This window comes from Capricornis sumatraensis, chromosome 15 (genome assembly GCF_032405125.1).
Source record: "Capricornis sumatraensis isolate serow.1 chromosome 15, serow.2, whole genome shotgun sequence".
NCBI classification, from domain to species: domain Eukaryota; kingdom Metazoa; phylum Chordata; class Mammalia; order Artiodactyla; family Bovidae; genus Capricornis; species Capricornis sumatraensis.
The window spans coordinates 17796507-17809018 of NC_091083.1; the positions used below are offsets into that span (position 1 = coordinate 17796507).

At 36.3% G+C, this 12512-nt stretch overlaps 1 non-coding gene across 1 annotated transcript; it reads left to right on the plus strand.

Moving 5' to 3' along the window:
- Nucleotides 1-11977: 11977 nt before the first annotated feature.
- Nucleotides 11978-12050, plus strand: TRNAS-GGA (transfer RNA serine (anticodon GGA)). The gene has a single exon. It is a non-coding gene; the product is annotated as a tRNA-Ser (tRNA).
- Nucleotides 12051-12512: the final 462 nt, after the last annotated feature.

Here is a 12512-nt window from a genome sequence, read left to right on the forward strand (position 1 = left end):
ATGTGGAGAACAAAAAGAAACTAGAGCAGATGCTGAGTTTATTCCAGGCATATTCATTTTTTTAAAATTTAAAGTTATAGAGAATTAAGTGTCAGAATTGAGACTTTTTTCAAAAAGTTTTGGTTCCTTGGAAATAGCCAATGTTATGGGGTTAAACTGATTGTTAAATATGCTGGGAATTCTTCTACATTCTGGTTTCTAGATGAACTTGAATAAATTTGAGAAATAAAATTTTTCCATAATAATGAAATATAATCTCAAGATGGAAAATATTTTGTAACCATTATCTAAACTACTATCAAAACAACCAGTAAAACTTAGGGAAGATTTAGTTATAAAGAGTTGAAATCCTATAGAAAGGATTTGAAATGTAGGCAACACTATTTGTAGCCCAAATTATGAAAACAAATGTCTTCATTTTTCATTTCTGCTTTACCTAGAGACCAACCCAAAAGCTTCTAACTCTAAGTGCCTAGAGTTAGAATTGCCAGGTAATATAAAGGATGCCCAGGTCATTTTTAATGTCAGATAATAAATATTTTCATGTATTTCCCAAATATTATGAGACATATGAAGTGTATACATATTTTAATTTATGCCAAATCAACAATTAACTGGGAATTCTGTGTCCCCTGAATCTGGTAACATAAACCTAGAGGCTGATACTTTTAATATGAAGACATTCTAATAACCCCAGTTGGGAGAGAAAAGGGTCCACCTTCCTCTTAGAAGGCAGGACAAGGTAACTCTCCATATCTCATCCATTATCAGACTAATGAATACACTCTGACATCCAAGCCAAGCAATTGCTTTAATACATTTGGTTGCAAAAAAATTGAATTTGATGTGCTTATAGGACAAGCAAGGGGAGTTTTCCAGTGAATTTAGACAATAGTATTTAGATTTCATGATAAACATGTAATTAGGAAATGTTGGAGCCATTTTCAGTCAAAATGGTAAATAAGGTTGACCAGAAAAAACACACATAGAAAGAAGAGAACAGATCCTTGAGACATTGATATCATAGGTCAGATACATAAAAGAAGTTCTCCTTAATAGGCAAAAGTGACCAGCTATTAGCCAAAAATAAATTACCTGTTTGATAGGTAAAGAAAGTTTGTAATGTGTAATAAAAGTTTGCTGGGAGGCAAACTGTAGAAGTTCCCTGTTTGTGTCTCCTAACAGTTTTTAATACAATTAAACATAATATATGTTCAGCGTTTAGTAGAGCTATAGCAATAGCTGTTTATAACACTTTTAATAAGATGTCAATTTTCCTTCTCACATATATGTTTTAACATACCAAGATCTTGGAACCATAGAAAGATGGAGAATTTCTATATTCTTCATAGATCCTAGATAACATTTTAACTGTACATTATTGAATTGTTTTAGTACAATCAGTGTAGTGTGGCATGTTGTAATAAATGCCATTAAGTTCTCTGTAAAATAAAAAGACATCAACCAAACATTTCAGAAAACACATCCAGTAATTTCCAATAGTATAAAGATATCAAGGCAATAGTTAAATTGTACCTGATTGACCATTGAAACATGTCTCCAAGAAGAATTCCATTTCCTGTCTTCTCATTAAATGGAGTGAAATAAGTTTTTATGGAGATTTTGCTTTATAGAGATTATATCAATAAACTTCAATATGGCTTTCACTGGAGTTTTTCATTTCTGAAAGGCTTCAAACAAGATATGTCAAAAGCAATAAAATAAATGCTAGCTTCAATATTTGGCCTTAGGTTCACCATATTAAAAATACTATAATGTAACAATTTTAACTTCAATAAAATATAGTAATGATTTCTTTTAATGTCTTATCCTGCGAAGGTAGAAGAAACCAAAATATCTCTAAACTGTATTTGTATAGCCCTAAACATCACTGCAGAAAAGTATTATTCACATTTGCAATACAGCTTTATGGCACCAATTTAACTGAAAGAATGTATATATATATATGTATCTTTTATGGCATTTTCACTTCAGAGAATTAGATATGACTTGTTTATGTAACGCTGAGTAAAATAGATTTTTTTTTTTCCTGGTAGCAAAGTACACTATTAAGAATGCTTCATCTTATAGGGATGTCTGCATCCTGAATGTAACCAGAGTCACATTTCAGAAAAGGCAATACTGAACTTAAAAATATATGGGGAACACTTGTGAAATGTGGGACCAATTTTGAAGCCACATTATGAGAAAAGGGGAAATATAGAGGCATTTGTCACCAAATGCTCTTTCAGCCACACAGCAAATACCCAAAATCACAGAATCACTAGTGATTCTCCCGTGCCTTTTTCCTTACAAGTATGTTGCACTCTAGCTATATATATATATATATAAAGACTGCCTTCTTGGTGTATTAGGCAAGGATTCCAGGATAAGATAGCAAGCAATTGATGCTGTCTCAATTTTGAATTTAGACATTTTTATGGCCACTGAAAACAAGCAGGCTTTTAGAGCTGTCTCTGTGGGAATCCTGCCACAATGTTTAATTTACTTGTTTGTTCTGTGCTGCTCATATCCATTTTCCCCTTTTTAAGCCACATGACTCTACTTAAAACCTTGTCAAAGGAGAAGAGAGAGGAGAGAAGTCCTTTGACTCCTCATCACATTACATCTTTCTTCTTAGCTTCATCTCTGATCTTTGCTCTGCATCACCTCAGCAGAACTCTTCAGAGTAAAGCTTGTTTATCAGTGCTCTCCTAACTTCTCCAAGTTTATGGTGGACCACTAGCTTCCTCAGAATGTTAAGAAACATTAAATAAAAACAGTTTGAGGGTCAACTCTGTCTGGAAAATATTTGAAAAGTTGTAACAGGAGTATTTTTTAATTGCAAGAGTTTTTCAATTCTGCAACTTTTACATTTTATGTTTTTATATGCTTTTAGCTCTTTATATGCTTTCAAATTATTTTAATATGCCGAAGTACAGTGTGATTTTCTAAGCTGGAGACACAGTAAGCAACATTTCCATATATGGATATGGGATTTTTTTTTTTTTTTTTTGGTGAGCATTTATAGAACCAACACTCCATCAAAAAACCCTCTAAGAAATCTGAACCTAGTGTAGAAGCTTCCACCTCTTTATTATTTGGATCATTATAAAGATTTATGCTTTTAATGAGAGAACAGACATGTGCTAATAAAAATCCAGGAAGCTGAAGATATCACTCTTCACTCATTCATTCCTTCACTCATTCCTTAGACATTTGGTGAACTTTTATATTATTCATTTTACAAACCTAACTGCTAGGAAGTCCTCAGTGAAAAAGACTGATCGGATTTTCCTGTGAGTCGTTTGACACTCTAATGGGAGGGAGGTGGGAGGGGAAAAAAAAAACCAAAATGAAAACACACCTGTGTCTTTGTTGTTGCTTGAGAGCACCAGATATTCAGCTGTCTTACAGTCTTTGGACTCACCGTTTCCTGTGCTGAAAATGTCACTAACTAGGGCATAGAATAGGTATATGTTCAGCTTTTTAGAAGACACTGCCAAACAGTTTTCAAATCACAGAAGCAATTTACCTTCTCACCTGTGATACATGAATAGATCAATTCCATATGTTCTCCAAACTCTGTGTTTTTTGCCCATTTGAATATCCTGTGTTCAAGTTCCTGACCCATCTTTCTGTTAACTTTGCCTTTTCATGCTATGAATGGTATTTTCAATGGACTAACATTCCTAATTTTAATTTATTTCCAGTTAACAATAGTTTCTTGGTTAAGACAACTTTGACTACCTTAAAATCATGAAGCTTTTCTCCTGAGATACCTTGAAAGAGATCATTGTTTGTTTTTTTCTCGTAATATTTGTATCACCCATCTGAAATTGATTTCAGTGTATAGTGGGAGGTATAGGTGAAAATACATGTTTATAAATGACATCAACATTTATTGAACATACCATCACTTTTCCGCTATATCCATATACATGGGAGTCTCTTTGTTGAACATCTATTTCATTTTTCTCTGTGTCTGTCCTCCTGTAGCTTTATAAAATTATCTTCCATTTTTCTTTTTCTTCTTCAAGATTATCTTGGCTCTTCTTGGTATTTGATTTTGACTGAGATTGTATTTATCACATAGATCAATTAGAGGTGAATTGATGGTTTTATAATACTCATCCTTTCAATCCATGATGTATTCCTTATAAGCATTCTGAATCTGTCTGTCTGTGAGTCTATGGGAGAGATTGGGATAAATTAGTAGACCATGTAGAAAAGATGGCCTTCACAAATGACAGTAGGTATTGTCCAATCTGCTGAGGGCCCAAATAAAACAGAAAAGGGGAGAAGCTCTTTGCTTGAGCTGAAACATCCATCTTCTTCTGCCTTCATGCATTGGTGCTCCTGGTTCCTGATATTTGGGACTGAGATTAGGACTTAAAACATCAGTTCCCTAATTCTCAGTCCTTTGAACTTGGACTGAATTATATCACTGGCTTTCCTAGTTCTCCAGCTTGCAGATTATAGAACTTCTCTGCTTCTATTAACCAGGCGAGCAAATTTTAATAATTGTCCTCTTATACACCTCTCTATATGCCCTATTGATTCTTCTTCTCTAGAGAACCCTGAGTCACTTTTAGGACAAACTTATCTGATCAAATGGATTCAGCAGAGCCCAAAGTCAGAGGCATACAGGAATGATGTCATCATGCAGAATATTTCAAGAGTTCAGAGCTTATTTCAAAGGAGCCTGTTAAGGGCCAGTCCTAAAGACAAGCCTTTCTTTGGAAGGTGTAGGGTTTGAGGAACCCTGTTTTAATGAGCTAACCCTTTCCTACAGAAGCACTGAAATTTTATGGTGTTTTGGTCAAAGAAGCTGGGAGAATGTACTGTTACATGAACATTGTTTAGAAGAAATACTAGGTTCCAACCTTGAGATTTGTTGAATTTGAAGAGCCTATTGAACATCCAATAGATGTTAATTAAGTAGTCAGATATACAGGTCTTGAGAATGTATGGAGTTTTAATTAAGCAAAAAATACAATTTTGAGAATCATGGTCATACCAGCATGACAATCCGTGGGTTCATCCAAGCACTGGATATTGATAACTAAGGGAAGAAGACCAAAGGCTGAGAACCTAATCCATTCTAAGATTGAAGGTCATAGAGCGAGCAAAGGAGAGAGAGGAGAAATGTCCAGTAGGACCAGTTTCTCTTTTCATTGATTTTTCTCTATTGGCTGAGGGTCATCCCAGGAAGAAAGGAACTCTCAGGTACTTCTGGTTCTCTGTGCATTTAGCTAAAGTGATTCTATTAGGCTAATGGCAGTTATCATAAGCAGTATAGTTAAGAGCTTTTATAATCAATAAGATACAAGGCCTAAAAAGAAGCATAAAGGAACAGTAAGTGGGACCTGAAAAGAAATGGGCAAAGCATTAGCAATGCCTGTTATACAATGTATGTAAAAATTATGAAGCCAAATAACAGAATTTACTGGTAAACCCGCCATGGAATTTGGTAAGTAAATCATTATCTTTGCCAATGTAACCATTAGTATATTTTGTTCTGATCCTTGCAATTCCTTAAGGTAAGCACTGTTGTGAATATTGTATTTCCCAGCTATTTTAAAATACAAGTTATTTTTTTTAAATATTGCACAAATTTAAATATATAAAGTTGATTTTTCTGTTTTCACTGTTATAAAACTGGTATCATGCCATCATAGCCTTTTGAGTTTATATTTTTATTCAGTATTGGTTGAATTATTTTTAAGAATTTGGCAACATACACCTGACCCTTGAACAATTCAAGTCTTGTATTTGCTGACCCTCATACATTCAGAAATCTGCATCAGTTCAGTCCAGTCACTCAGTTGTGTCCAGCTCTTTGTGACTCCATGAATCACAGCATGCCAGGCCTCCTTGTCCATCACCAACTCCGGAGTTCCCTCAGACTCATGTCCACCGTGTAGTGATGCCATCCAGCCATCTCATCCTCTGTCGTCCCCTTATCCTCCTGCCCCCAATCCCTCCATGCATCAAAGTCTTTTCCAATGAGTCCACTCTTCACATGAGGTGGCCAAAGTACTGGAGTTTCAGCTTTAGCATCATTCCTTCCAAAGAACACCCAGGGCTGATCTCCTTCAGAATGGACTGGTTGGATCTCCTTGCAGTCCAAGGGACTCAAGAGTCTTCTCCAACACCACAGTGCAAAAGCATCAATTATTTGGTGCTCAACTTTCTTCACAGTCCAACTCTCACATCCACACATGACCAATGGAAAAACCATAGCCTTGACTAGACAGACCTTGTTGGCAAAGTAATGTCTCTGCTTTTCAATATGTTCTCTGAGGTGAAGGTGAAGTTGCTCAGTCGTGTCTGACTCTTTGCAACCCCGTGGACTGTAGCCTACCAGGCTCCTCCGTCCATGAGATTCTCCAGGCAAGAATACTGGAGTGGGTTGCCATCTCCTTCTCCAGGGGATCTTCCCGAACCAGGGATCGAACCCAGGTCTCCTGCATTGGAGGCAGACACTTTAACCTCTGAGCCACCAAGGAAGCCCAATATGCTGTCTAGGTTGGTCATAACTTTTCTTCCATGGAGTAAGCGTCTTTTAATTTCATGGCTGCAGTCACCATCTGCAGTGATTTTAGAGCCCCCCAAAATAAAGTCTGCATACGTGCTTTATAGTCAGTCCTTCCTACCTACATTTCTTCATTCACAGATTCAGCCAATCATAGATCACAGTGAGCCTTTTGCTGACTTTGCATTTTGTTTATTGTTCTTTTTTAAATTCCTTTAGGAGGAAAGTTAGGTAGTGTACTTGACAGTTTTCATATTTATTGGCCTCTATATATAGGCCTCTAATGCTATAAACTTCCCATTTATAATTGCATTTGCTATGCCCTGTAAATTTTGGAAATTTGTGTTTCTTTTTTGTTTCATCTCAAGGTGTTTTTTTGACTTCCTCTTTGATTTCTTCGTTGACCCATTAGTTTCTCAGTAGAATGTTGTTTAATATCCACATATTAGTGGGTTTTATTTTTTTTCAGTTTTCTCGCTGCAGTTGATTTCTAGTTTCATATCATTGCTGGAAGAAAAGATGCTTGATATGATATCAATCTTTTAAAATTTCTTAAGATTTGTTTTGGAGAAGGAAATGTCAACCCACTCCAGTACTCTTGCCTGGAAAATCCCTTGAACTGAGAGGCCTGGTAGGCTACAGTCCATGGGGTCGCAAAGAGTCAGACATGACTGAGCGACTTCACTTCAATTAAGATTTGTTTTGTGGCCTCTTTTGTGATCTACATGGAGAAAATCCCATATATATTTTAAAGAAATGTGAGTTCTGTGGTTTTTGGATGAAATGTTCCATAGATACCAGATAAGTTCATTTGTTCTAATATTTTGTTTAAGGCCACTGTTTTCCTTTGTGTTTTATCTTTTCATTGATATATATGTGTATATATATACTAATACTGCATTGTGCCACTGGCAGTTTTTCCCTTTATATCTGTTAACACTTACTTTAAACATTTAAGTGCTGCTATATAAGGTACAAACATGTTTATGAATTTTATATCTTATTCTTAAAATAGGTATATGTTTTAATACAAATTTTTATAATAATCAGAAAACCAGAAGAGAGAGCAATATTTATCAAGGTCATAATTGGCCATGAGAAATTCACCTTGTACATGCTAAAGTCATCATAAGAAAAGTAAATAATACCAAAAAACATGCCTAAATAATTTAATAGAGGATTTTGCAATCTGTTGGAGTAATTGTGACATCATTGATTCAACATATCATAACTCTGTGCCAGTTGCTGTTATAGATGCTGCTGTTACAATGGTAAACAAGACCATACAGTGTCTGATATTTGTCTAAGTTGCATAATCATTTGGGACTTTAATTCTAGTAGGGATGTACAATATAGTGGATGTGGTACACTGCTCCTAAAATAACCTACCTGGGTTACCAGTTGAAAAGAATTGCCACAAAATTATTATCTCTATTATGTTTGTTCCTCTCTGAAGTAGCACTGCAAAGTATTACTAAAGCAAAGTTGTGTGTGTGTATGTTTTGTGTACATATATATTAATTCTCCAAATGGAGAGATCATACATGCTGGTACACCATCAATGAATATAGTTATGTAAAGCTTATCTTCATAGACCACTGATGATGATTTTAAATTAATTTAACTTAAAATAATCTCCTGAAAGCTCATGGTTAACATTAAAAGGCAATTCATTACCCTTCAGTGAAGAGGTCACCAAGCAAATGAGCACAGAGACTGAGTGGCCTTTCCTTCCAGTCCAGTTAGAATGTCTCCATCAGCAAGACCCTGTCACTGAAGCAGCACCATGCATTAGAAATGTAACTAACTGCAGCAAGTTTCCTCTGACAGTATACAACAGAAAGAATGTTTCTCAATGAAATTTTAAGGATTAGAAAATGGATTCTTAAGTCAATGGCATCATGTGAGTAAACTTATTTAACTCTCTGCTGGATGAATCAACACAAATTGAAGTCATTCAACTATAAGGGGCACTTTACCCTTCAGAAAGAGGATGAATCAGGCATTTTTATGAAATAAGAAAACAGCCATCTTTGGTAAGCCTTGGCAAAAGATGTGTATGTGTGTGTGTGTGTGTGTGTGTGTGTGTGAGAGAGAGAGAGAGAGAGAGAGAGAAAGAAAGAGATAGGTACTTGCATTTTACCATCTGACCCTGTAAAGGAAGGAAACTTTCTACTAAGGGGTGGAATATATCCTAGTTAGTATAGGCCTGTCTCAATTTCTACTTTATATTTCCAACAGGAGATAAAATCTTTCAATTTTATGTCCTGAAATCTAGGAAGACTTTTTTTTTTTCTTTTGGAAAAAAATTAAGAAAAGCACGTGTTATTCATGCTTCAAAATAAATTATTGCCACTACGTTTGTCTGCCAGTTCCTCATATTTTGAAAGCAATACAAGAGCATAACCTATAGCTTGAGCCACTGCACTTGCTTTATTTTTGAGATGATATTTTTTTAGATGAAGAAAATCTTTCTGAGAGTATTATGAAAAACTAGGTTCTTATCTTTTGGTATTTTTATCATTGTATTCTGAAATTCCTTGCTGAGTCTGGACCTTTATAGCTAAATGTTTTACTAAAGACAGATGAAGAATGCACTTATGTTTTATTGCAGAAAGAGACCTTAAGAAATAAGAATTGAAATGTCATTTTGATGCATACTGGGAAGTCTCTGTGCTTGACTGTGTTTGGGTGTTAAGGTATAACTAGTAAACTATCATACATGTAAAAGCTATCTCCTGAGATAGACATACTTAAAGAGAAAAATTTAACAATGCTCAGTAGATATTGACTAGTTGTCCTTTATATGTTTCTAAAGGACAAAATGCTTTTGCCATCAACACATATTTGATTATTAGGACTCATTCTCTAACCAATATAGGTGATAATTCTATGTTCGTCTATGTATTCTTCACTGATCATTCAATGGAATTTAGATTAAAGCTCTGATATTTAATATCTATTAAACATTTTGAAATCAGTTTAGGCCTTTTTTCATGAATGGTGAGTTGTTTCTATAAAATGCAATTCTGCAAACATATACACACAGAGACAATGCAATTTTATTTCCCTTTCATTTCCAAGATGATATGCCAAAAGAGACCAATTTTACTGCCATTAAATTGAAAGCCATGTCTTTTCTGGTACTGCTCTGCTTTGAGAAACCCCATGGATTTTATGTTGGCATCTTTTATTGTAGGTATTTGCATCATCTCTATTTCAGTTTGCACCATAAGCATTGATGATGGCCTAAAATGCTGTTGCAGAAAGCCAAGAACTGATTGTTACTATATAATACATTTCTGATATGAATACTGGGTCCTATGTTTCTCTGCTTGCAAAGGATGAATGTTTACATTAAGGGCTGGAGGAAATATGGCAAGACCTGTTCCTACAACAATTTCTCTCATTGAGAACAGAATGGAGAAAATAACTGAAGAACTGGAGTCGCTTAAACTGAAGACAGGTTTATGGAAACTGGTCCCTAGGAAGAGTGACATCAGCATTTCCAACTTCATTTCAAAATTCTTGCATTTTTATGAAAGTATTGATTACTCACATTTTTGCTTTACTTATGCTCTTCTTTGGCTTCATATTCCCTTCTTTTGCCTTATCAGAAAGAATAATACTTTAGCTCTGTTATTCCTCTTCCTGACATAATACTTGCAGTATGGTGAGTCCTAAATAAATATATTGGAGGATCCCATGAATAAATGAAACTAGTGGGCATCTACATATTATAAGGTCTTTGATTATGAGATTTGGTTTTTTATTGTGTATGGATGTAAATAAACTCTGTTGTTTCTACAGGCCAATTGTCAATATTTCAGATCATCAAAGAAAGGAATCAAAAGGGCATTTTGGCCACTGGAAATTATTTTTGGTTCTCAAGCCCAAAATTTTTTTCAAACTGATGTGGATAGCTTCCCCCATTCTCTCACTATGCATCCACCTCTGTAATGACATGTACCACACTTAAATTCATGCAGTAATCTAGATTTAATTATTTATTGCCTCTACTTTGAAGCATTCATTTACACAAGTATTTATTGAATGACTATGATGTGACAGACACATAATAGGCAGCATAACATATTGAACAAGAGCCATGTTATCTGGTTCAAATTCTTTCTCCAAAGAATTCTGTTGTTATGACTTTGTGCCAGTTAATCTCTCTTGGCTTACCTTTTTTGTCTTTAAAGGGGGATAATAATAGTACCACTTACAGAGCTTTGGGGTAGTGTTAAATTATATATTTTGTCATTATTATTTATTTAAACATATAACTTTATTCCACTAATGTATCAGTCAGTCAGTCAGTTCAGTCACTCAATTGTGTCCAACTCTTTGCGACCCCATGAACTGCAGCACGCCAGGCTTCCCTACCTATCACCAACTGCCGGAGTCTAACAAACCCATGTCCATTGAGTTGGTGATGCCATCCAACCCTCATCCTCTGTCATCCAATTCTCCTCCTGTCTTCAATTTTTCCCAGCATCAGGGTCTCTTCAAATAAGTCAACTCTTCACATCAGGTGGCCAAAGTATTGCAGTTTCAGCTTCAGCATCAGTCCTTCCAATGAATACCCAGGACTGATCTCCTTTAGGATGGACTGGTTGGATCTCCTTGCAGTCCAAGAGACTCTCAAGAGTCTTCTCCAACACTACAGTTCAAAAGCATCACTTCCTCAGTGCTCAGCTTTCGTTATAATCCAACTCTTACATCCATACATGACTACTGGACAAACCATAGCCTTGACTAGACAGACCTTTGTTGGCAAAGTAATGTCTCTGCTTTTTAATATGCTGTCTAGGTTGGTCATAAGTTTCCTTCCAAGGAGCAAGTGTCTTTTAGTTTCATGGTTGCAATCACTATATGCAGTGATTTTGGAGCCCCCAAAATAAAGTCAGCCACTGTCTCCACTGTTTCCCCATCTGTTTGCCATGAAGTGATGGGACGAGAAGCCATGATCTTAGTTTTCTGAATGTTGAACTTTAAGCCAAATTTTTCACTCTCCTTTTTCACTGTCCTGGGTGCCTTGAGATAATCTACAGGGGCGTGATGAAGGTAGGTAGGAGGAAGGCTCAAAAGGGAGGGTATATATATATATATATATACACACACACACACACACATATGATGCTAAAGCTGAAACTCCAGTACTTTGGCCACCTCATGCGAAGAGTTGACTCATTGGAAAAGACTCTGATGCTGGGAGGGATTGGGGGCAGGAGGAGAAGGGTGTGACAGAGGATGAGATGGATGGATGGCATCACTGCCTCGATGGGTGTGAGTCTGAGTGAACTCTGGGAGTTGGTGATGGACAGGGAGGCCTGGTGTGCTGCGATACATGGGGTCGCAGAGAGTCGCACACGACTGAGAGACTGAACTGAACTGAACTGAACTGAATACATATGTAAATATACATGTATATGGGCTTCCCTGGTGGCTCAGAGGTTAAAGCGTCTGCCTGGAATGCGGGAGACCCAGGTTCGATCCCTGGGTCAGGAAGATCTCCTGGAGAAGGAAATGAAAACCCACTCCAGTACTCTTTCCTGGAGAATCCCATGGAGGGAGGAGCCTGTTAGGCTACAGTCCATGGGGTCACAAAGAGTCGGACATGACTGAGCAACTTCACTTTCACTTTCATAGTTATGACTAGTTACTGATATCGTATAGCAAAAACCAACACAACATTGTAAAGCAATTATCCTCCAATTAAAAAAAAATAACTGAAAAAAAGATAATGGTAGGTCATGCTTTCTCTAGAGGCTATAGCAAGGACCCTTCCTTGCTTCTTTCTTGTTTACTCTTGATACTGATAACCTTATTTCTTTGGCTGGTAGAAGCACCCCTCCAATCACTTGGCACTTTCCTGTGTATCTTTCCAGTGAAACCTCTGCGCACATCTCTGTGGCCAGGCTGGATTAGGACCCACTCCAAATCCAGTGTGACCCAATCTTCACTTGATTAC